At 49.8% G+C, this 26,753-nt stretch overlaps 1 protein-coding gene across 1 annotated transcript in view; it reads right to left on the minus strand.

Annotated features, from left to right (window-relative positions):
* The window catches only part of RBM19 (RNA binding motif protein 19), a 121,991-nt gene that overhangs the window by 51,193 nt on the left and 44,045 nt on the right, over positions 1-26,753 (minus strand). The gene's annotated exons all lie outside the window — the stretch shown is intronic.

A 26,753-nucleotide genomic window follows, 5' to 3' on the forward strand; every position in this document is an offset into this window, starting at 1 on the left:
TGTTCTCCCTTTGATCAATGTACTCAAGAAGCCCAGCAGGACCACTTGTTTCCCTTATTCCCTAGGCTGCCAGGGAGCTCAGGCTACATCCAATATTCCACTGCACGAACCCTCCAGAGGCCAAGGTTTTCTGGCCCCAATACTGCCCTCAGTTGCACAGACTCCTCCATCTGCCCCTCTCAGATGCGCTATGGAGGGCATCACCTAACTCCCTTGTGGGCAGGTTGGAGGGAGGGGTTACAGTATTTCTTCCCAGCGTCCTTGTGCTTTGCAGGCCCTTCTCTGGCAGCAGTTCTGCTACAACGACAGTGCCCCCAGGCAGCCCCTCCTCCACGCTGGACCACAGACTGGCTCCCCATGCTGTCACTCTGGCCCCAGTGGTAGTGATGACGGTTTGTCCAGATAAAACGCTGGACACTCGGTTAAACAAGAATTTCAGATAAAGAACAAATAACTGTTCGGGATAAGTATGTCCTCAATACTGCATGCAACATACTTACACTTAAAAGATCCACCTTATTAAAAAAACTTTTTAAATCTGAAACTCAAATGACACTGGGCATCCTGTACTTTCACTTGCTACCTCTGACACCCCTGTGCGACAGATTCCTGCTGTTGATCTTTGGGTGCCTCCTCCCTCACCCCCCACCGGTTCCTCGTGGGTTCCAGAATCCTGCCCACACCTGCAAGGAATGCGTTCACTGGGGTATTTAAAGCAGAGGCGTGAGTTCCGTCCCCGGTCGGCACCCTGGCAGATGAGAAGCCTCTTGTTCTGTTAGCCACGTCCGAACGAGGGTCCTCTTTCAAGTGGCTTCAGATTCTTTGGGTGCAGGATGATGTAGCTGCCACACCTGGTTAGACTCTGAATTAGAGCTGCACTGACTCAGGCTTGGAGCTCTCCTGCCTCCGTCTCTGTAAGGTTAGGTTTTTCTCATCCTTCGAGTCTCAGGTCACAGTCACCTCTTCAAGGAAGCCTTCCTCGACCACATGAGCTATGCTCCCAGGCACGACCAACCCCATCACCGCAAAACGAGTCAGCCTTGCGTGTATCACTGTCTGCTGTCCCCTGTTTGTTGTCCATTTCCCCACGTGTCCATCAGCTCTGCCAGGGCGGGGATCTCACTGGTCTTGGCCACCTACGTACCCCCCATGGCCCTACCATGCACTCCATATTTCGAGAAACCAATGAATGAGAGTAAAAATCAGAACTGCAAAAGGAAAGGGACCCTCTCTGCCTCCCCCTCTTCCTGAAAACACTGCTGTCATCAAATTTCACTTAGCCTGCAAATGCAAACGCCCTTTAGTTTTTGGCCTGTCAACTTAGACACCTACGAGTCACCCCTCAAATGCCCCATGCCCCCAACTTGCTTTGTTACACAGGCAACCTAATGGGTGTGTGGACATGGGAGGGAGCTTTCAAACACTTATTGTCTTGGATTCTCTGCCTGGCCCTGATAATGACTTTTCTCAACCAAGTTTCTCGGTGAAAGAAAGTGATAGAACCAGAGGCAGGTACAGTTGCCATAATACAGTCGTTTAGCCTCATTTAGCCTGAGCTCTGGCTCCCTCGGAATAATTTAACGATCTGTCATGGGAAGGCAGGAAGGAGGATGAGTGTCGTGTGGCCTGACGTCCCCACCTCCAAAAAATAATCGAAGTTCCCACAGCCAGAGAAGGTCCCCGGGTGGAAAGATGGGAGGGTGAGAACATTTCTTACAAGGACCCAGGTGGGCATGCCTTACCTATCTATCTTTGCAGGAGAGAAACTAGTGAATTAGAAAAATCGTAGGGACATCTATTCCTAACTGTGCCTTCCTCTGGCCGCCAGTTACGTTCCTTTTATATCCAGAGCCTGGAGGGTCTTTCTTTAAAGCCACTGCTTGTCAAAGCCTCTGAGTGGCTTCCTCCCTCCTTCAGGGGCCTGTGGCATGGAGGAAGAGGAAGCCAGGAACGGGAGAGGACAGGATGGCAAGATGCTGTGCTAAGTAGCAGTTTGGATGGTGGGTGTGGACAAGAAATGGAGCCACGTTTGTGGCCCCGTGACCTCCTGTGTCCCTGACTTGAGAGGAGGTGCTTTCTAGGAGCTGGAGAAAACCCCTCATTCTACAAGCCACTGTTGCTTCCTTACACCACTGACTCTTGAGACAACAGGGGACAGGGAATGGCTCTGCAGGTGGCCAATTACCCCTCTGGATGGAAGCCAACCCCACCCCAACACACAGGAGATGCACACACCCTGCCCCCACCCCCCGGGGATGTGTCCAGGACTGCACCTTACTGACTGTGCACCCGGCCGGCACCCGGGGTCGCTGACCCTCTCATACTCAAAAATCCGCCATGAAACCTCCAGGCCCCATTAGCAGGCAGGGTCCTGGCGGCCTCTGTTCTCTGTGAGGTCCAGCTTGGACCTGTCTGCGGATGTGTCTTCCCCTCTCAGGTGAAAAAATGCTGGAAGTCGGGGTGCCAGACACCGAATGGCAGTAATACAGGAGGAGAGGCACTGCTGGGTCCCCTGGCTCGAGGTGAAAAGAAAACCTCACTCATCTTGGAATGGACAGATTAACAGGCTTCCTGGTTCTCTGCGTTTTAACCAGTCGTTTAGAGACATCGGCAACCTGGCCCATGGGGCTCTGGGGCCTGGAACAAGTCACTGACCCCATGTGAGAACTGGCCTCAAAGGCTGGGTCGCCTCCACAGGGGTTCACGGAAGGGCTCTGCAAACTGTAAAGCTTTATCCCAGTCCGCCGTAATTCTGTGTTCTAGCAATACTCTCCCCGCTCCGGGGTAAAGGACCAGCATATTTACTTTAAAAGCGCTCTAAGGTCCTACTAAAAAGAGTTGCAAGACAAAGCCTACTCAGTACCAGGAGGAATAAGAGAAGGTTCTGGAGCTGGGGTGAATTTTAAATGAGAGCTCTAGCCAGAGGGGGAGGGAGGGCTCAGAGAGTTATGGGGAGGGGAGCGGGACCAAGACAAGGGACGGCTCCAAGGAGTGGCCTGGGGGGTACCATAGTCTTCAGGACTTCCACTGGTCAACCACCCATTCTCTAAGTAAGACGTGTGCTCCATTACCATGTGAATGCAGCTCCCACCCTACCTCCCCCACTGAAGAAATTCTGGGGCCCCCACTGCTTCCAGACACTAAGATTCCGACATCTAGCAGGTAAAGGGCAGGGATGCTGCTAAAGTCCCCACAATGTGCGGGACAGCCTCTATCACAAAAAAATTGTCCAGCCCCCAATGTGCTAAAACCCTGGCCCAGCGGCCATGAGACCCCTGAGCACACCTGGCACCCAGATCTTGGTATCTAAATACCACCACCCCCTGAGAAGAAACAGGGCTCCTTGGAGAAATGGCTGATTCCAGGGCTGGAGCTGAGAAGTACAAGATGAGTCTGCAATACCTTGCTATAGGCCAGAAAATAAGGAAGTACTCAAGAAAAGAAAAAGAAAGAAAGAGAGGGACATGCCAGAAGGATACAGCCATGCCTGAAGGGGTTCCCACTGGTCTAACCGGGGACAATTTCAATAACGCAAGAAATAATGACAATCATGGGTTATGACTCATTGAATAACCCGAGTCCACACTGATAAAAAATAAATAAATAAATATAGGGTGGGGGGAACGGGCAGAAAAGCCCTTCGCAGGAGGAGAATATCAACTAATAAACGTGAGGAATGAATGAATTACCAAAATCACCATCTGGTAGCCAGCCTGGAAATGAATAATTCAGGCAAACACACCGTCAGTGGATGCTAAAAGCAGTACGGGGAGCCCAGACACAGGACGCTGATAGAGCCCCAAAGCATCCCCCAAGATATTTATTCATTGCAAAGGGAACAGAAACAGGTTAACAGTGGAGAAAGCTGGCAGAAACTACTTTATCCAAGTGATCAAAGATAACATCGCCAGCAGTGGGACATCGGACATGCCTCCTGACACGAGGCGCTGTGGAGGACGCCGCTTCTGCGGTGTCACCACCAAAGAGCCGCAATCCAATCTAATCTAATCCGATCTAATCCCACAAACCCAACTGGGGGACCCAACCCAAAACAACTGGCCAGTAGACTTCGATATTGTCAGGGGCATGAAGGACAAAAGAAATGCCAGGTAATGCTTCCAAAATTAGAGGAAACTAAAGACACGTGAAAACGAAATGCAACACGTGATCCGGGGTTGGATCTTGAATCAGACTTTTTTTTCTACAAAGGACATTATTAGGACAATTGAAAAAATCTGAATAAGGTCCGCAGATTAGATAAGACGGCTGTATCTAAGTTAATTTCCTGATTTTGAGAACTGCACCATAATGATAAAAAGAATCTTGTTTTTGAAGAAATACACTATTAAATATTTAGGTGTTAAAAAAAAAAAAATGCCAGTACCCAGAGGTTCCGCTTTAACTGGTCTGGGGTGGGGCTCAGGCTTTCCTACAGCTTCCAAGGTGAACTGGATGTGCAGCCAGACCTGCGGTTGGTCCCCCCCTCCCCCACCGTCATCCATCCAAGCTGGGGAGAGAGAGACGGCACAGAATGTTGCTCTATTGAGATTCTGAGCTGGGGGACTTTACCACTAGGCCTGTGATGCTTTTTGTAAAAACTCAATGCTTTAAAAACATTCCCTTTGAAATGCCATTATATAACCAATCTGTTTAATGACATAGCATGTAGACAACCCTCAAGAAACCAACAGCGCATCACCCAAAGGGTATTTGCTTTGCAGCCACTTTGCACATTTTGGCCCCAACCTAGTCTGGCTTTAAACCTGACCTTCTAAGTCCACATTCCAACGGTCAGTGACTCAGCTGATGACACGGGTTCATGAAGAACGCTTTTCACTATTCACGTGGTTTTAGATTCTTGGCAGGTACAACAATCACTGAAATTTCCTTACACTTGTATTCTGTATTTTTTCAAAGGTCCTTTACGTGCATTCTCTCTTAAGAGTCCCAAGAAAAACATCTGAGGTGGGAGGACAGTTATCATTTCCCCCCATTTAACAGATTAGGAAACTGAGGCTCTAAGAGGATCAGTGAGCAGAGTGGTTGAGTGGTTTGGCCTCTGACAGGTCTGGGTCTTAACTCTTGTCTTCCCTGGTTCTTAGCTGCAAGTAAGGGATGTCACCTCTCTAAGCTTCAGTTCTCTTCCTTATCTTTAAAATGGAGGTTAAAAACATTGACCTCCTGGGACTGCTGTGAAGATTAAATATGAAAAGGGATGTGTGAGAACTTACGTTGGCACTGGGCACGTGGTCATCACTAAAAACAAAATTAAAGGCAGGGATTTTTAAGGGAAGAGGCACCTTCCCCCCCGAGGGATCTGTGGGGGCTGCTTTTGGTTGTCACAATGAAGGGGAATTTCACTGACATTGACCAAGTGGCAGCTATACAGGTGAAATACTCTTTAGGCATGAGATAGCCACCCCCCTTCGCATGCCAACAGCACCCCTATTTAGAAACACTGGGACACTCACAGCTCCTCTGCTGTTTCCTCTGCAAAAGGTCCCTTTCCCTACAGTCCAGGGTTTCTCCACCTCTGCACCACTGACATCTTAGGTGGGATAATTTGCTGCTGTGCCCTGTAGGATGTGTGGCAGCATCCCTGGTGCCTACCCACTAGAGGCCACTAGCACCCTCCACGTTGTGACAACCAAAAGTGACTCCAGACACATTGCCGAGTGTCCCCTGATGGGCACTCCTGCTATAGATAAATAGATGCATCGTGAGGATGTAGCTCTTTTCAGCTCTCTGGTACCAACAGGCAAGGGAAATCAGTAGGGATGAGGTGGGTACACGTCTGTAACACCCAAACCACCTTAGCCCCAAGTCTGACTGCAGCAGCTGAAACCCAAAGTGAGAGACCCCCACTGTGGAAGCCTGAGTTGATTTGGGAATTTTATGGGTAGGAAACAAGAATGACACATGGTCTCCCTTGTCGGGTACACAAAGATTACATTCTCTTGCAGTCACTGTGCCTTTGAGATTAGCCCCGCAGGCCTTCAATTTAAGGCAGAAGTGTGCTCGCTTCCTGATCACATAACATCTGCTTTCTGGTGTCACTGACATTTTTTCCCCCATACTTAAAAAAAAAAAAAAAAAAAGGAAGAGAAAAGAATGAATTTTAAACGACAATTTTAAACGACTTAGGTAAAAGGCAGTGAATACAAAGTATTATTTATTCCTCTGCCTGGATGCACAGCACTTAGAAAGAAACACGTGGAGTGACTGATATTATGAAGAGAGGAGACTCTTCAAGGGAGAAGGGAAAACACACGCATTCCTCTGCACTTCAGTCAAGCAGAGGGAGAAAAAAAGTAACCATAATTGATCAGAGCTTAGAGCGCCTGGTTCTCTGCTTGGCACCGCCACCTCCGCCCCGGCTCAGGGGCTGCATCCACCCCCGCTTTGCTGGCTGGCAGCTGGGACCCCAGGAGTGGTAACCTCGCTAATTCAATAAAAGAACTCTGACACACCTAAATAGTTGTTTAGGGGGATGCATCCTCTCTCATTCTCCCTCCCTCGCTGCCCCAAACCTCAAATAAAATAAATTAAACAAAACACGAGACACAATCTGAGTCTTTTACGGCCGCCTTCTCTAGCGGGTGTCGGAAAAATGCTAAGGATTCCGGAGGTGGCGGGGCTGAGCCGGGGTTGCCTTGGGGCCTGGAGTAGCTGGGGTGGTCTGCCTTCTCCGCTCTTCTGTTTGCTTTTTCTCCCTTGGTGCCCTGGTTCCCCCTGCTCCTGGCCAGGGAGGGGGCGGGGCAGGATGGGATGTTACTCGACACGCTGCCATAGGTGTCTTCAACCAATCGGAGGCGATGGCAGCTGCCTGCACCTTGCTGACAGCTGCTGTCAAAACACCCTCACGACCGGCAGCTCGATAATAACTCGAAAATGAGAGACAAATGAGTGACTTCGTGAGCGGGGAGGAGCCACCGTCCTCCCCCACCCCACCGGCTTCCGAGCACTGGCCACGGTGGAGGAGAGATGGGTTAGGAACAAAACCCCAAGCCAGCTAGACACGGAAGACTGTCCCCATTCCATCTCCCTTAAAGGGGATCCCACAGGCCTTTAAAATGGGTCCGACAGACATCCTTCCCTGAAGGGATGCTACATACTCCGAGATGCGGCTGGATGTGCTGATGGAATCTTTTGAGTGGAAACAACCCGCGGGGGTCTTTTCTGTCCACCCATCCAGGGAGGCTGTATCAGGAGTCCCAGGGAGAGAACCGCGGGCTCCTTCCCAGGATACCTCACTCCTCGCCCTACCCCCTTTCCCTGCCGTCCACAGCCAGGCCTCTGGGCCGTGTTTTTATTATCAAGCCAACTTTTTCCTTCAAACTTGGGCTGTTACTCCCCTGGGGAGGCCAACATTAGCACAACTTGTTTAGAAAAGCACAAATAAGCCCCAGGGAATACAAAGCGTGTGGTCAGCACTTCTCCGTGTTTCCTAGGATGGAGGGGGCTTAGGGCAGCAGAGGGACAGGCGGATCTGAAACTTCCTTCTCGTTTTGCCAGGGCCAGCCCTTGCCTGGGATCTAAGGCAGGCTAGGATCATCCAGGTGGGAGAGGAGACAGGGGCTGTAACATTCACTTACTTGAGGATACAGAATGCCTCTGGAAATTCCAGAGTACATGCCATACTCAGGAGGCCCTGAGTAGAGATCCACTGTTTTGTGTTTTTTTTTTTTAAAACCCTTCTGGGTTGAGCTCGGCTATATTCAGAGAAGCCGAGGTGATGGCTTAGGCTCCGGTGAAAAAGAACGCTTTTGCGGAACAAGCCATTAAAGGGACTTTATTTAAATTCAAGGTAGGCAGAGGATAACTGTCCCAGGGAAGTGCAATCATGCTGCCTGGATTAAAACCTCTTCCACATGACTCTTTCTTCCCACTCATTTCCCTGCAGAAAGCCTTTATTCCTCCGTCCATGTGTCGGGTAAACATTTAGCTTACTCCGTTTTGTGTGCGACAATGCACGTCTTGAATAACCCCGCCTGTGTCACCCGTGCCTACTTTAAAGAGTAAACTCCCATAAAGAAAGGATCAGCCCAGTGTAACTTACTCTGTGAGCTGAGCCATTATAGAAGGCTTTTAAGTGCTACACTCGGAAGGACAAGAGGCTCTCAGCATCCCATGAATAGGTGAGGAGGCTATTTGGGGGTTACGTCAAACCTCACCTATAGAGCTGGGGAAAGAACGCAGACTAGAACTCAGGCTCGGGCCTCGGTTCTGCCACTTAACCAGCCACGAGACCTCAGGCGAGGCACTTAACCTCTCTGACCCGCTGTCTCCTCATCTGTGAAATGGTGATATTAATACCTGCCCTGCTTGCAGAGGCATATGAAAGAGGATGAGGGAAGGCACCCACAAAGGGGATTGCTGTGTCCCGTGGCGGGGAGATGGGCGGTTTTCTCTGACTTATGCTCAATTTCCCAAAGACTCTGGAATGAGGTTACTTTTCTAATCGGAAGAGAGAATTTGAAAAAGAGTAAAACTCTGCCTTGCTAATAACAAAGAAAGATTCAAGAGAGTTCTGTATGTGGCAGAGTTTTGAAATTCTATAAAGTGCTGAGCAAAAGAACCCCACTAAAGTGGTATATTGTCCTGTCTCCGTTCAACGCAAGTAGATTTTTTAACGGGTTGGCTTTGGAGTTCAAGGGCAATGTGGAACAGAGATGGGGAAGACAGAAAGCCAAGAACCACTCAGAGGGTTTCTTACAAGTGAACTGGGTCTGGAGTTTGACCAGAATATTTCAGGAAACACCCTCCACGCACCACTACCCCCTGGCCCCTGAAACTGTGATAGAGCAACAGACAGCTGTCTTATTTTGAAGAAGTACTTTTCCTTCTGAATCTAAAGCAATCTTCATGCTCACGTAGGCGATCTGCCAAATGCACAGTAATACAGAGAAGGAAGTAAGAAGTGCCATTAAATTTACCAACAGCGACTGTTATTTTGGCGCATTTCCTTCCAGTCTTTTTTCTACGCGTGTTTACTCGGAGATCACATGGTACCCTATTTGGACTTCCTGCTTCCTTCACCTAACTGCCGGACAAAAGCATTTCCCCTCTCAGCGACGCTCTTTATGAACGCTGTTGATGTCTTCTTTCTGGCATTCCATTCATAATTCACTTAACCCATCCTCTCTCACTGCTGAATAGTAACATTTCCAATTTTTCCCTTCCCTTCACGGAAGATCCCCGCACAGCAAGCTTGTTGATACGTCCAGTCATTTCTTTAGGGTAAAACTCTAGAGACAGAACCACTAGATCAAAAGGTATGAACGTTGTCATACGGTGCTGTCCAATATGGCAGCTACCACTATGCGTGGCTGTTTCAAACGAAAAGGAAAAACCCTGCATTTGCTATTTAAGGTTCAATTCAACAGCCCTGAAATTCAGTTCCTCAGCTGCACAAGCCGTGCTGCGAGTGCTCAACGGCCACACAGGTTACTGGCTGCCACACTGGACACGTTTCCACTGTTGCAGAGAGTCCTACAGGACCGTGTGCCCTTGGCACGCGCTACACACTCACAGCGGGGGGCTAGCGCCGTAACACAAGCTTGGCACTCGTGACCGGCACTGGGCCTTCCAGCTTTTCCTGACCTGGCACCATTTTCCTTCTTTCATTCCCTCTTTCTATTCTCTTCTCTCCACTCATGACTTAAGACTTCTCAAAACTTCTCAGAGATGCACCTTATCCCAAAGGGCAGATGAGAATAAATGCCCACTTCTAAAGACTCAGTGAGTGTAAGGCAAACTTATCTTGTACTCATTTTAACATTTCGTGTAAACTTTGCATTCTATTCCACAACAGGGCCGTAAATTTGTGCAAAAACATTAAAAAAAAAATTCATCCTGTCAGTCCCCTTGGAGCCCTCCATGGGAGCAGAATCTCTTTAGAGGGCTGGGTGGTAGCTTAACAATTAGCAGGTGCTGGTGCTTTTTTCCCCTTCTTGCTTTGGTTGCTAGGGAGCTCAGACTTAAGTACTACTTTACTGAAGGACTCCTCAGCCTGGGAGTTGTAACATAATTTTCTTCCAACTGACATTTTTCTTAAACTTCTATACTGACTGAATTGAGGTCTTGTTCCTTCCGAAAGTAGGTGAGGCAACTACTTGCAAGTAGAGGTAAAAAGACAAGGTTCCTATACAGATTCCTAGGCAAGTTGCTGGCACCTTGAAGTTCCTTCAGCTCTCAGAGGTTCCTTTTCCTGAAAAGGGAAGAAACTGTACACCTATTCCTTCAAACAAGGGAAGGTCCGGGCTATGACTCAGGCCACTGCTGCCTGACTGCAGAGTCCAAACTCTGGCCAAAGGTGTTTTGCAGAAGCTCAAGTGGGATGCACCTAGTGGGACGATGTTAAAGTCACGCGATACACCCCCAGATGTCCCTGAGCTTTCCGATACTGGATAAGGGCTGCCCCTTTCTCTAAGCCTGCTTTTCTGGCCAGAGGACAAGGCCCGTCGCAGGGGATGCCACACGCAATGAGAGTCGCTCAGGCCAGCAGCCAGGACGCCCCATTAACCAAGGCTTCTGCCCGGCTTGCGCAGTGGTAACTGATATTTGTAACGATGACCCGGGGCCCTGCAGGCCCTGATCGTCAAACATTCAATTACACTCCACTGAGTTCCAACGTTAAGTAGATTCTACTCTATTCTCATTCCTTGGAAATTAGATTGGCCATCCATGGTATCGATGGTAACTCTCCATTAACCTGAATGGTGGGTCTGCCAGGAAGCCCCATCCCTCAACTTGGTTTGGGTTGGAGGGAGTTATAATATGTCAGTCTGTAAAGGACGATGGAGCAGGCTGCTGGAGGCTCGGGAAAAGGGGAAGGCTGCTGGGGGGAGAAAATTCAGCCTGGGCTGGGACTCAGAAGTGGCTTTGCCACCTCCCAGCTCTGTGACTCTCCCCACTCTGAACTCCACTTTCCTCATCTGTAAAATGGGCCGCATGATTCCCTCAGAGCAAAGAGATAACGCAGGACATTGAGCACCAGGTAGAGCTACAGGGACTAAACTGGAAAGATCACCAAGACACATTTCAGAGGAGGGAAAAACGCTTAACGAGGCATGAAACGTGGCACCATTTTGGTCTAAATGGACCCAACGCAATTGTGTATGGTGTCTTCACGTTCACATATATATGGAATGCACAAGGAAGGATCTAGAAGGAGGGTTGCCAAGCGGATAATGTAAGTTTCTCTGGGGAGGAGGGTGGCACCGACCAGGGGTAGCAGTTGATGAACAAAGGTTTTGGCCTTCAATCTTTCTTTCAACAAGAAAAACATATTCCTGTTTTAGTTGTGCAACTGAATTTTATTTTTTTCTAAAGAAAAAGATTAATAAAAAGAGAGAGTGCGCACACGAGGAACTGATGGCTGCATGGAAGGGATTCAATTAAGGGTGAAGAATTACCATTAGGCTGAACTAAATAAAAGTGTTTTGCAGGTCAAAGCTGACCACATACTGGCACGTTCATACAGTTTAACCTAATATCTGCAGGCTAAGGCGTACCCCCCAATCCCGCCAGACGGCCAGAGGCAGCTAGAAGGAGGAAGGGGATTAAAAGAAACCACACCAAACCACACACATAAAACCCTGGGCCCTGGGCTCACATACCTTCCCTGCAATGTGCTTTGTTCGCCAGTGCAGGGAAAGCCGGGCAAATCCTCCAGGGCCCGCAGCCCATCACGTATGACCTTGCGAGAGCTCAGAGGCATTTCTCAGCTGGGGGCCGTGTACACTTCAAAGGCTTAGGGCGGTCAAGGCCGCCCCCCTCCGCCACGCCGGGGTCCAGACTGCGGGTGCTGGCCCTTGCCAGGAACTCTGTGAGGCATGGATACTCAAGTGAATTAATTTCCTTCTAAGACTTTTATGTTTCGGATGCTTCACGACACCCCTCTGAGATGACTGCGGGCAGCCTGGGGTCGTTGCCAAATCTGAGCTGGGAAATCAATGTTGTGAAATGCATTCTACGAGCGAACAGGAGTGAAACGAGGGGAGGCAGGAGGCGCAGCCTAGTCATCTTGGGTACCAATCCCACAAGTGCAACGTCTCAAGAGCTGGAACGGAATCTTGCGGCCAGCACGGCCTTTCTGGTTATATTATTATAAAACCGCCTCTACTCTTTATCGAGCTGTGACTTGTACCAAACACCAGGCCACAGGTTCCCAAACTTTCTTGGTTCATGCACCGTGCCCTGATGCCTCAGTAATTTTCTCACGGCACTTCTAGGCCAGAAGAAACACCTAACAGTTTGGTTATACAGCTCGATAGTCTAAACCATTAATACGTCCAAACAACTCAACAACAGTGGTTGGCACTATGGCTGATGACGTTGCTGTGTTTTTCCTGAAAATCTAAAATAGCCCGCAGTGCACCTGTGTGTTCACTGAGGCACCCCAAGGTGCCTTGGGGCACAGTTTGGGAACCGCTTCACTGGGCTAACTGCTTTACTTTCATCCCCTCATTGAATTCTCCCGATAACCCTGACAGGTATGTACTATGGTCCCCATTTTACAGATGCAAATACTGAGACGTGGGGTATTTAAATGACTTGTCCAAGTCTGACAGCGGGTGATGGAGGAGCCAACATTGAAACACCGATCTGATGGACCCCCAGGGCCACCACATTCAGCTGTACAGGTTGAACACTGCACAATTCTGGAGGGTGTCACAGACTACAGTGCTGGTGCTCTGAATCCTGAAGCTAACGGGTGGTGCTGGATTTAGCACAAAGCCCCCGCACTGAGCAGCCTTTTGCTTTGCCTTCTATGATCACCTCGGCCCCCATCCTTTCCCCAGCAAATTCAGATGGGGAGGGCAAGCTAAAGAGCTCCAAAAGCTTCATTTAACTTTGGGTGACCAAGTAGCCAAATGAGTGACTCCTATAAGCATGAACTGCATAAAAACCAGTGGCATTTGAACCATAAGTAGGCTTGGCAGGGAAAAAGATCTACAGGTCTAAGTGGACCCCACAAGTACCCCAGACTCAAAACTTGTACTATGGTAAGAGCCTACTTAATAGAACAGAGTTTCTCATCCTAAGGTCTGCTGCCTCTCAGATCGATTTGGGCACGTATATGAGGGTAGGGGCAGGGGTGTGGAGAGGATTAGCTACTTTTGTAAGATAATCTTAAAATTTTCTGTTTGTATTTAGATAATGTAACTTTTCATATATGTGCATATACATATGTGTATTGTAACGGGGCTGTGAAGAGTCTTGGTACAAGCACGCTGACCTCAAAAGACCTGTAACTGGAGCAGACAGCACTCAGGGTAAGAGCAGATGCTGTATTGTGTGGAACTTATCTTTACATGTACTGACCTGCAACAAGAGATCGATTAGCCAGAATGAACAATGAAACACTGTTCTGTCCTCAAGTCTAAAAGAAATTGGTTATCCATTCACTGATATTTTCAATGACACTATAATGCTAACTTTTATTTTTAAGTGATCAAGATGGCTTTACAGAACCACTCAGCGACACTGCCTGAAAAGGGGTGTCTGATGACTGGCTGAGATTTAGACAAGTGAGAGGTCTGATGATGCTGAACTGGCAAATAAAGCCTTCAAACCGGTGTTCCCGTCCTGCACGTACTGACTCATGCAAACAAGCATCCTCTGCATTAGTACGACTGACGTAAAAGTAGCGAAGCCAACTATAGATCTGGACCTGAGGCTACGACTTTCTAATATTCAAACCCACATTCTGAATCTGGTTTCCACAAAACATCATCATCCATCACACTACAATAATGTTGTTAATTTGAATTTTATTGATTTTAAATTTTGTTTGTATTTAACTTGAAAATGTGTTTTGGTTTTATGGTCCTAATAGAACCATAAGCATAAGTTGTTGGTTTATTCTGGGTTTTACGTTTGTACATAGTTAAGTAACATAATAATAAAAATATTTACATCATCGCTGTGCGGGGAAGGACCACGAGATTTTTCTTTTTCTTTAAATGGAGGGCTCTTTATACATTTCTCAAGTTTGAGAAATACGGTCATGGCCCATGATTTTATGAAATGCTCCTTGAAAATAAAACCCTTCCAGAGACCTTCCTGTTGTGAAGCTCCATCACTTCAGAGTGTCCTTGGGGAGGACCAGAAAGATGAGGTAAGCTTCCTAAGAGCATTTGGCTAGTTAGTAGCAGGGCTGGGAGTAAGCGGTGCCCTCCTAGTGTATTCTAGGAGTTCTGGGTACCAGATACAACATCCTCTGGACTGGAGAAGGGCCAAACACTTTACCAGTATCATTGACCTTGCCATTACGGCAAACTGGATACAGTTGCTAATCTTGCCATTCTACAAAGACCAACACTGAGTCCTGGAGAAGTTGTCACCAGACCAACGACGTGTATGACCTGGCCTCCGCTGTGATGGTTTTAATGGAGTGAACCTTGTATCCACTTCTCCTTAAACCAAGACAGTCCCTTCCCTTCTGGGAGTTCACGTTTGTTTCTGTAACCCAGCACCTGGCAAAGCCCCTGCCTCATTAGAGATGCTTCGTAAATATTTGCTAAACCCACGGGTTATTTCTTAACTAAAAAGCAGTGTGGCAAGACCCCTTTTCCATGGAAAGCTCTGAGACAGGAGAGGATTCAGAATCTGTTCTCACTCAGAAGCCTCCCAAGATTTCCTGGGGCTCCCTCCCCACTGCCTTTCAACACCAGGGTGCTGGTGACACACAGCACAATTATGGGTGGCTACAACGAGCTGACTGCCGCCCTCCCAACAAGCCCAGACAAAGCGCGGAGACCTTGTAACTGAAAAGGCACTGAGCGCAGAGAGAGGAAGTGAGAGCAGGCGGCTGTGGTGGGAATCAGGCACAAGGCGCCCTTCCCGTTCACCACCCACCCTCCCCTGGGAACCGCACGTTCTCCCCAGGGTGCCCCTTTCCACCGTCTGGGCTTTGTCAACTACTCTGCAATCAGTCTAGGCGTGGGGCGAAAGGAAATGTCAGCTGTGATGGAAGACCATATCTATGGAATTGCAAAGGAAGGAAGAAAACAAAAAGAATTATCCTCTCGACTTTCAGTGTATTTTTTTTTTTAAAGAGGAAAGCTAAGTCCACTTCCACGTGGGCTGTGGTTTGGGACTGCTCTACCAGTCAGTCTGGCAGACAGAAAAGTAAATACCAGAATCTTCCGCGAATACCTGCAGCTGCTTGCCTATCACAGACGCTGCGCCCGTGTCCCTGGCAGACATCACTAATCAATTACAGTGCCATTTCCTGCAGAGCCCAGGCAGCCTCACAGTTCTCCAAGACAGAACTCTAGCAGCCATGACCAATGGGTTTGCACCGGCTTGCGAGGGGGAAGCTATCTGCTCTGGCTGGCCTTGCCCAACCCCGTCACTGATTCACTCAACAAACAGAGGCTCTGAGAAGTCACCAAGTGCCCAAGGTTATGTAGCGGGTGCCAGGCAGAGCTGGGCCAGAATTCAGGTCGCCTGACTCCCTGGCCAGGTGGTCGCACTTGGAAAATCACACTGGCTGCTTTCCAAGCTGACAGCCGACTTCCGATGACCGGGGGACAAGAGAGCATGGAAAAGGAGAACCCAGGTAACCCAAGTACCTCACCTGGGCAAGCGCTGCTTTGTCCTGCTTTGAGCTGCAGTCACTTTTACATCCTCTGGCCAGCCCTGGGTGGACATCCTGGTAGGCAGGGAGCAGGACCATTCAAAGAGGGAAGCAAAGAGTTTGGCGTGGGGTTTTCTGCAAAGCAGGCTTCCAAAATGAAGGAAGTATCACCCAGAACACATCTTTACCAGATTCCTCGGGGCTACGTTCCCAGGATCTTAAATGGGGGGGGGGGGGGCTGCTCTGAGAGACAGGGCTCTGTGCCCAGCCTGCAGGACAGAGAACCAGACGGACAAGAGCCTGGGGGGTTACCTGGGTTCCCTTGGCTCTCTGAAAAGGGTGCAGAAACACTTCAGCCCCACATGGCAAACAACTGAAGCTTAATATTTTTCTATAGCCAGGTTCGTGCCAAAACCTACGAAATGAGAATAGATCCTAGGAGGTGAAATATACTGACTAGACCAGTCTTTTCATTTCCTGGAGTTCAATTAGCCTAGATTTAAGTCATAAGGAGGATATAATCTTTATACAAGTTGGGATAATTTCTCTTCCCCCATTTCCCTTCCACCCTGGCTGTCAACTGTGAGGCCGCTGAGTGTTCATTTCCTTCTGACCACAGAATCAGACCACCTTCCGCAGACACCACAGCCCAGAGGATTTTCCTTTCTCTGGCAGAACGGACTCCACTGCTGACATACTTAAGGGTGGAAGTGTCTCAAAGGGAGTGAGCCTGGCCTCCCATTCCATCAGAAATCCCTTCCATAGCATCCTTAACAGTCACCTTAGCCTTCACTTCCTTCGCCTTGTAACGGGCGATTCACTAATTCAAGAAGTGGCCTTTTTTTTATCCGTTTTGGATTGGGATATTCGTTTTCAGAAAACTTTTTATTTTAAGATAATTACAGACTCACATGCAGTTGTAAGAAATAACCAGAGAGATCCTATATACGCTTCACCCAGTTTCCCCTAATGGTAACATCTTGTAAAACCACAGCGCAGATCACAACCAGAAAACTGACAGTCATACTATCACTGACCTTACTCAGATGTCACCAGTTTTGCATGTATTCATGTGTGTGCCTATTTAGTTGATGCAATTTTAGCCCATGTACACTCGTGTGACCATGACAGTCAAGACACAGAATGGTTTCATCGCAGGATCCCTTGTGCTACCCCTTTATGGCCACACCTCCCTCCCTTCTTGCCTACGTAATCCCGGGCAGCCACTAATCTGCTCTCCATCCCTGTAATTCTGTCATTTGAAGAATGCTGTATAAATGGAATCATGCAGTATGCAACCTCTGGGGATTAGCTCTGTCCACTCAGCATAATTCTCTAGAGGTTTATCCACGTTGCTGCACGCATCAGCGGTTTGTTCCTCTTTACTGCTGGGTCATATTCCATTGTATGGATGCTTCACAGTTTAACGACATGCCCACGGAAGGGGCATGAATAAACCTGCTATGAACATTTGTGTGCCGCTTCCTTCCTTCCAACGGCTTTACTGAGATGCAATGCATATACCGTACAATTCGCCCGAAGTGTACAATTCCACAGCTTTTAGTGTATTCACAGAGCTGTACAGTCATCACCATAGCCATTTTAGACAATTTCATCAGCCTTCGTATCCTTTAGCCGTCACCCCCACCCCCTTCCCCATCCCTAAACAACCACTAATTTACTTTCCTCCTCTCTATATTTGTCAATTCCAGATGTTGCACATAAATAAAATCATATCATATGTGGTCTTTTGTACCTGGCTTCTTTCACTTAACGTTTTCGAGGTTCATCCACGGTGCAGCAGCTATCAGTGCTTCATTCCTATTTATGGCAGAATAACGCTGCAGTGTATGGATAGACCACATCTGGTTTACCCACTCATCAGTGCTTGGACATGTGTATAGGGTTTTTTTTTTTGGCCACACTGCACGGCTTTTGGGATTTTAGTTCCCCAACCAGGGATTGAACTCGGGCGCTTGGGCAGCGAAAGCGTGGAATCCTCACCACTGGACTGCCAGGGAATTCCCGTGTATCGGTTTCTGTATGAACACAAATTTCCATTTCTCTGGAATAGACGCCCAAGAGGGCAACCGCTGGGTCACATGCTAAGTGCCTGTCTTGTTTGTCCGAAACTGCCCACACTCTTTTCCAGGGTAGCCGTACCATTTTACATTCCCACCAGCAATGCGCGAGGGAACCAGTTTCTCTGCATCCTCGCCGGCATTTTGTGTTACTCTTGTTTTTTTTCTTTTAGCTATTCTGACAGGAGTGTGTATCTGCCATGTTTTTCCTCTGAGCAGAAATCTGATTCCCAGTAACATCTGCTGTGCATCTCCGCCCTGCAGGCTCCTCTAATCTGCTATAGCCTGGTTAGTTCACACCTCTCCCCTCTAAACCAAGGGACCGCCACATTAAAAGCTGGATCCAAGATGTGGTCACACCACAGGGTGGGGATGCGACCTCTGGGATTTGGACCGTGTAAGTCCTTTGAGCTGCATTCTACAGCTGGCTCGTGGGAACCCTGGAGTCCATTCGGAACCCCAGATCTTTTTCCCAAATAAAAAGAGGTTAGGCAAGGACTCCTGCCTTCTGTCTTTGGGACAGTCCCTTAATGGAAGAATTGATCCCTCCGCATTGTTTTGTTTCTGCCTTGTAACTATAATCATCTTCCCAGGTGGGCCCCTCATTTTCTTAGAATGTAGTGATCGCAGAGGCAGAAGCGGGCACTTTGAAATGGGCACAGTACTTAGCTCACCGTGAGCGCATGTTACGTATTTAAAGATCGGTCTTGAGAAGCATCATAGACATGGAAAATCACAGGCATATTCCAAGGACTTAATAGATATGAGCTACATGGATACGTGAGAAAAGGCACGTCTCTATCCCTTGAATCTGCCACGGGAACAGCAGCAGAGAAAGGGAGTGACTGGGAGCATGACTCCGACTCTGCCACTTGCTCGGGGTTTTATGGCTGTGCAGCCATCTGCCTCGTCAGCGGCTGTTCCCCAGGCTTGTGGGGGAAGAAACAAATGAAATCATGAGCACAAAGGCACTTCAGGCCCCGGCAGGGCCCGCTGGTAAGGGCTGTGCAAACATCCGGAGTACTGTCAACAGTCCTCCCTCTAACGGCAGAGGACACGCCCATGAGGGATACTGACAGAGCGATGCCGCTGCTAGGGCTCACATCCACGCAGCTAACGGGCGGCCCTGAACCGGAGGTGCTGCCGAACCCCCAAACACATGCACCACGTGGGCAGATCAACTGAGAAGTGCAACTCTGGCAACACGCTGTGGCCCCTGTTATGTGTGATGCATCGAGGGTGAGGAAAGGGTGGGTGTGCAGAGTGGGGCTAACGCCTCCCTCGGACTGCCCTGACCCCAGATCATCCAGCTCGTTGCTTAGGACCTAAACATAGGGGTCATTCTTGACTCCTGTTTGTATCACGGTCCTCATTAAAGCCATCAGCAGGATTCTGAAAACGCACCCCCCGGCACTGATCTGGCACCCCACTTCCACGGCTGACACCTGGTCCAAGCCACGATCACCTCTGGCCCAAGGGACTGCAAAAACCTCCCTTCGGGTCTCCTCACGAGATATCTCACAGATGGAAGTCAGATCCCACCACTCCCTCTGCTCAGAACCTCCAGCTGCTGAGGAATAAAGCCCAAAGACCTGATGAGCACAGGGCCGAGAACAGCCGAGGCAGTCTTGAAGAACAACGACACCACAGAGCAAGCTATTACAAAGCCACAGTAATCAAGACAGTGCGTATTAGCACACGGGTAGACAAACAGACCGCGGAACAGATCGGAGAGTCCAAAGACAGACCCTCGCATACACAGTCACCTGAGTTATGACAAAATCAATACTGCAGAGCAGAGGGGAAAGAATGGTCTTTGCAATAAATGATGTTGGACCAACTGAATCTCCACGTGGGGAAAAAAAAAGTCCCTTGATCTCTACCTCACGCCGTATACAGAAATCAATTCCAGATGGATTACATACCTACCTGTGAAAGGTCAAAGATTTTAGAGGAAAACATAGGAGACTGTCTTCATGAGCTTGGAGGAGGCAAAGATTTCTCAAATAGCACACAAAAGGTTCTAACCAGGAAGCGAAAAAATGACAACTTGACAATATTTAAAATTAAGAGACTCGGTTCATCCAAGGACACCACTAAGCTACCCACAGAATGGGAGAGGGAGGGGATGCAATCATATATCCACCAAAGGACTTGAACCCAGAATATATAAAATTATATAAAAAGTAATTAAGAAAATTAATAAGAAAAAAAGACAATCCAATTTTAAAAAATGGGCAAAAGACTTGAATAGGCATTCTACAAGAGTATAGCCAAATCATGATAAATGTATGCAAAAGCATTTGATTTCCTTAGCCATCAGGGAAGCACAAATTAATATTACATGATGATGCCATTATATACTCACCAGACACGCCTAGAAAGAGAAAGACATATACTACCAAGTGCTGGCGAGGACAGGGGGCAACCAGAACACTCATGGAGGAAGGGCAAACTGATACAACTACTTTGGAAACCTGCTGGGCAATATTTACTGAAGCTGAAATACGCACACCCCATGACCCAGCAATTCAACTCCTACAGGTACACCCTATAGCAAAGCATGCACATGGCCACCAACAGACACACATAAGAATGTTCCCAGAAGCATATGTTATTCAAAAAAGACAAAATGCTGCAAACTACACATTCACTGAGTCCAAATGTCCCACTCTGGTGGGGACGCTGATTGATAGGGAGGCTACGTACACATGGGGGCAAGGAGGCACGTAGGAAATCTCTACACCTTCCTCTCAATTCTGCTGTAAACCTAAAACTGCTTGTAAAAAAAAACAGTCCTACAACGAAACAAACCAAAAACAACCCCAGCAAAGTCAGAGGAGCAGGGATACCTCTGATGAGAAAAACTAGTCGGAGCGGGGACGCGGTTTGCAGAAACAAACACAGCAATTCTCTGAGCTGAGACCTTATCTTCAGCAGGGTCAGTGGGGCTATAGCTTTACCTGTAATGTTTGTATGTTTCATAAAAAGGGGAAGAAAAAAATACCTTATGTGTGTAATTAAAACTAGAAGACAGAACCGAAACCCCTTAGGGCATGCCCCATCTCCCTGCAGGCGCTGCCTGGGTTTAAATTAGTCCAGGGGTCGGCAAACTTTCCCCCATAAAGGGCCAGATAGTATTTTATAACCTTGTGGGTCCTCTGGTCTTTGTCACAACTACCCAGCTCTGCTGCTGCGGCCTGAAAGCAGCCAGGGACAACAGGACAATGAGTGAGCACGGCTGGGTCTGATCAGTGGCTGTAGGACAGTGAGTGAGCACGGCTGGGTCTGATCAGTGGATGCAGTGCCTTCTTCTTGGGGTCGCTCTGCGGGGGTACACCTGGCGGGAGATGAGCGGGGGTGGTGAGGCACCTGGGGACAGCTGCGCTCTCCTTACCCCAGCCCCCTTTCAGAACCTGGCTGAGGGTTTTCTCCGCCACCCCCCACCCCAACCCCCCCTTCTGGAACGGTCCAGGCTGGCTCTTGTGAACTGCCCGAGCCTGTTTTTTGCAGAGCTTCTCCCTAATGAACGGGAAGTGGCCCCATGCAGGTTACAGGGCTGCGGAGAGCAGGTTACAGGGCTTTGCAGCTTTTGGAAAAGTGCTGCTGACAACCAGGAGTTAAACGGGCAGTGGCCCTGCCACTGGGCGGGGGACAAGGGGGGAGCGCGTGAGAGGAACTCGGCAGGCAAGCTGTCTTCAGCCCTTCCTCCATGGTCACGGTCACTGCGAGAGGAAATGAGGAGGAAAGGAGGCCTGGGACGGACGGACGCTGCCCACAAAGTGGGCACAACAGGTGCACCGGGGACAGGAGATGCAAACCCAGTAATTAAGGCCTCCAGACACCTGTTGTGAGCTCACCCATTCACACCCCTGGCAGGTGGTTCACACCTCTGAGGAAGGGGGAAAAAAAAGGCTCAGATGAAAAGCTCTCCATCTGTAGCCTGCAGCCGAAGGCCTAGCCTGCCAGAGATGGCAGCGTGACCTCCAGGGACAGTACCCCAGGGGTGGGGGTGAGGGGGCTCCAGAGTGAGAAAGAGCTGGCTGTGCCGCTTCAGAGCTGTGTGACCCTGGGCAAACTCCTTAACCTCTCTGTGTCTCACACGCCCTATCTTTATCAGATTCCACAGGGCAAGGCTTTGCACAGTTAAATCTATGTGATCAGCAAACATTTACTGAGAACCATCTACGTACCAGGGGCCTGTGGCCACTGCAGCAAACCAGACAGCGTGTCTGGGGGTGGGGGGTGAAGGACATGAAACAGCCACACGGACAGCACTCCAAGGGGAGCTGTGAGGCGGGCTGGGTGGAATGGGAATGGGGGCCGCGGGAGAAGAGGACAGGCCAAGCTACCCTGGCTGGGGGGTCGGGAGTGAGCCAGTGGAAGGGTGAGCTGAAGGCCTCATTTTCAACAGCAAGAATTCTAGCTAACTCTGCTTGCTCTGTGCCAGGAACTGTTCCCAAAACCAATCTTTATAACTGCCTGCTGAGGTTATATGTCATTTGGAGGTCTATGCCCATTTTCCAGATGAAGAAACAGAGACACACAGAGGGTAAGTGACTTGCCCAAGGTCACACAGCTAGGAAGTGGTGGAGGTGGGACATGAACCCAGGCGGGCTGGATCCAAGCTGCATGTCCTTATCTGACTGCACTGTAGACTTAAGCTATACCATCATCATCACCTAAGAAGGATGCCTCTGTGCTGTGGACATTTTTCAAATCGAGGCCAGCCTTTAAGGGGCAGGATCGCTGAATGTGATACATTACTCGGGGCACTTGTAAGTGAAGTTGGAGGAGGGGGAGGGGCCAGAGAGGGGCTGTCTAGTCCCCATATCCGCTGTGATGCTCAGCCAGGAATCATAAACTCTGTGTCTACCAGGCTGGTGGGTAAGAAAGAGTGAAGTGGGCCGGGTGGGAAGTTCAAGAGCAGGTGTGAGCAGCCACTACATAGAGCAACAGTCAAGGCCACAGAGGAACCCGGGCCTGATGGACTCAGACCTTTCCATGTTTCTTCCCAGGTCAGAAACCAGGCTTGGATGTGAAACCCCATGCTTTGCAAATATTGGACACCAACTCGTCCCCACCACCCTGTCCCCAGCACTGTGTGGGCCCAAGTAAGCCACACCAGGGGCCGCATCTACCCTGCTAATTTGCAACCTTTGCTATAAGGAGAGAGGCAGTGAGGAGAGAGGCACTGAATCAACGGCAGCACCTGCTTCTCAGGTGAGCCTTTCATTGCCTGGGGAGGGAGGATAAGTGGGCGTGACTGTCAACCCCCTCCTGCAGATGAGGAAACTGAGGCTGGCTGACTGCCAAACTATACTCTAGCTCCGAATCTGATCTTTCCATTGGTTTGCAGGCAGGATTGGCTACATAGTTTGCTGGGCCCAGTGTAAAATGAGAATTGAGGGCCCCTTGTTGGAAAATTAAGAATTGCAGGATGGCGACAGGAGAGCATGAAACCAAGCGTGAGGCCTTGCGGGACCATGCAGGTCAGATGTTCACGAGGCTGGCCCTGTCTGGAGAACCTCTTTCTTGGAAGATCACTGCCTTTCAGAAACCAGGTGCCTCAAATCAAGGCTGCCCCTGGAGTACAAAAGAAATGGGCAAGCTGAGGGTCCTTCTAGCAATAGCCCCTTGACCTCTCTGTGCCTCAGTTTCCTCATCTAGAAAATGGACACAACAATAGTTCCACCAGGCTGGGCTGTTCTGAAGATACACTGATACCATGAGTGCCCAGGATGTGGCCAGCTCAGTGTCCGAGGCCTCCTAAGTGCTCGCGGGCACTAGCCACCTGGTTCCCAAGGGGTCTTTGCTATCTCAGGGCCATCACTTGAAATGTGGGTGGGAATGAGACCCTTCCATCAAATGCTTTGGCTCTGCACACACGCGCTTGTGCGTCAGGACGGGAGGCCCTGAATGTAGAGGCTTCCACTGAGCAAACGGACTGAGGCTCCATGGAAGCATCCGAGGGTCTGTTCTCTGAACCACATTTCTGCCCTGGGGTCTTTCAAACCCAGCCTTTCGGATGGAGGCGGGAAAAGAATAAAAAAACAGCTTAGGGAGAGTGGGAGGGAGGCTCAAGAGGGAGGGAATATGGGGATATATGTATACATATAGCTGATTCACTTTGTTATACAGCAGAAACTAACACAACGTTGTACAGCAATTACACTCCAATAAAGATGTGAAACATAGGGCTTCCCTGGTGGCGCAGTGGTTGAGAGTCCGCCTGCCGATGCAGGGGACGCGGGTTCGTGCCCCGGTCCGGGAAGATCCCACATGCCGCGGAGCGGCTGGGCCCGTGAGCCATGGCCGCTGAGCCTGCGCGTCCGGAGCCTGTGCTCCGCAACGGGAGAGGCCACACGGTGAGAGGCCCGCGTGCCGAAAAAAAAAAAAAAAAAGATGTGAAAAAAAAAACGACTGAGCAAAACAACTTAGCACAGGCATGCACATGCGCACTCCTAACCCACAGTCAACCCAGAGAGCAGGGGGATGCCCACTTTACATCTTCTTCTGGAATCGATACTGACGTAAGGCTGTGGGCACCTGCTGGGTGAGCCGAGGACCGTCCCATCCTTGCTCTGGTTGTGGGTTGAGGAGTTGGCTCCCTGCATCCGTGTGTGCCCTGCGCAGTCTGGGGAACCCCGGTTTGTCCCCCACATGTCCTTTCAGGGCTTGAGGAGGAGCAGCTCGGCCTCGCCCTGGGTCTCACATTCCTTACTGACCCTCTCTGCCCCAGAACCTAGCTGCAGGGGGACAGCACTACAGTGGAGGGCGCGGGGAGCTGGGAGGGAGGGAGATAATTAGGGAAAAGAGGAAAGAAAAAAAAAAAGGATATGCTGCAGAGAACTTCCAAGGAGTCAGCACTACTGCGACACGGGTTCTGTCGAGTCAGACCTGCCCTGGGTTCAAAGCCTGGAGCCGCTGGCTTTGTGCTGTTTAATAACCACAGCTAATGCTAGGTAACTACCCACTCCATACCAGGTGCTGTATTAAGTGCCCCACATGCATAATCTCACTTAATCCTTTTAACAGCCCTTGAGGCAGCCACATGGTGAGGGAGCTGGGTGCCAGCCCGAGCCATCTGACAACCCAGTGGGCAGGAATTTGGGCTTTGGAGCTGGTTCCTTCACTGGGAAATGGAGCCGGTGACAACCGCTCCACGGGGCTGTAGTCACGCAAAGCGCTTCAGCCCACAGTGCCTGGCACAGAGGTCGCGCTCAAAAAATCGACTTCATTGATAATGACAAACACTAGCCTCATTATCGAAATTCGTAGCACACATCATCACCAGTATTATGACTACTATTTTATGCCAGGGGAAACTGAGGCCCAGAAAGGGGGCAGCAGAGAGAGAACTGCTGTCTCCTAATTCACTGCTGTGTCTACTCTCTGACTCTTCTAAAGGGCGAGCCTCGAACTGTCCCAGAGGACGATACCGCAGAGGCATGGATCTGCAGGGCCTCTTGGCACCCATCGGGCTTGGCACCCATGAGGCCCGGGTGAAAGGCTGGTGGCCCCCAGGAAAGGCCCAGGCAAACACTGCCTCGGCTGAGAAACTGCTGACCCCAGTGCTCGGGCAGGGCCCCCAGCGGCTGGGGAGGGCGGGTGAGCTGCTGTCCCCCAGCGGGCTGTCTCAAGAACCAGACCATGCCCTCCCACGGCGCTGCACTCATGCCCTCACACCCCGGGTGTGTCACTGTGTGACTGTCACTGTCGCTTTCCTTCCTGGTCCTTCACAAACGGTGAATTCCTTGAGGAGCCTGTCTCTCCTGAAATGGCTACGTGCCGGGCGCCTAGCACAGTGCCTGGTACAAGCGACACACGTGCGGGATGGTGGTTCCACTAAGGGATAACGGCATCCCTCCTCTGCAGCGCTGCTCTGCGGCTTAATAAAAGATACAGCACAGGAAGGCATGCGGCTGAGCCCTACACACAGTGAGCTGGTGATTTTGACTATGCCTGGTAGGATAACTCCATGAAAACTGCCTGGCAAAATGGACCGGACTGGTTCCCCTAAACCCTGACATCTTCCCCTGGCTCGGACCTTTGCTGGCCACTGGCTTTGTCTGAAACTGGGTCTGTGTGCTTTCCTGGCAGAGCTCGTCTCCCAGAGAAGGTTCACAGCGACCCCTGCTGCCCGCGCTCGGAAGGGCCTCAAACCCCGGGCCAGAACAACAAAGCCAGGCTCCAAGCAGGCTCCGGATTTCCAGGGGTTGATGAAAACTACCACCAGAACAATGGCAGGAAGAGACACCACATGTAATGATGTTCGGGGAACACTAATTCCCTGTCTTCTCAAAATAAACACAAAACGTGAGATCAGACAAAGCGCGTTTCCCTTCCCCTTGCGGTCTTTTGTTTCCCTGGATAAGTGTCATCCTCAACAGGCTGCGGAACCAAGCGCAACTGTCATTTCGGCAGGATGCTGTCCCCTGATCAACACGTGCTGCTCAGAGCCATCCCGTTTTGATCTGGCAGTTCTCAAACTGGACTCTTTAAAAAGCAGAAACATGGTTGAAACCAGCGGCCGTGCGAGGCTCAGGATACATACCTTCTTGTGACGGCGACCCCCTCCTCTTGACTCGTCCCCCCAGATGCTGGGAGATGGAAAAGAGCCTCCTGCAGATGGTGACCCCACCTTACCAGGCTGTTACTACCACGCAGGGGACCCTGGGATCATAGATAAGACCCTTCTACTAAGAAGTCGACAGGGTCCCCGTCTTTGCATCAGCAGTGGGCTAACGTCTGTTAATGGACTGTGTGCCAGTGTATGATTTAGAACGGGGGGAAGATGACAGGGATTTTTAAAGCAGACCTTTCAAGGGGTTCCCCATTCTCCGCACCATGGAGTAGGAGCAAGGAGGGTAGATTTCACGCAAAGATAATACGCGCTTTCCAGTCTCCAAGATCTAGGACTCACATTTTGCAACCACAGCTGACCTGGCAAGATGCTAATTGGTAAAATCCTAATCGGGGTTTAGCTTGCCTGATCTTCACGCCAGAACTGGACAAATGCAGGTTAAACAAACAAGGTCTAGTACACAGAATCCTGAATGTCCACCTCTATGCAGGCCACA

The sequence above is a fragment of the Phocoena sinus genome, chromosome 14, assembly GCF_008692025.1.
Source record: "Phocoena sinus isolate mPhoSin1 chromosome 14, mPhoSin1.pri, whole genome shotgun sequence".
In the NCBI taxonomy this organism is placed as follows: Eukaryota; Metazoa; Chordata; class Mammalia; order Artiodactyla; family Phocoenidae; genus Phocoena; species Phocoena sinus.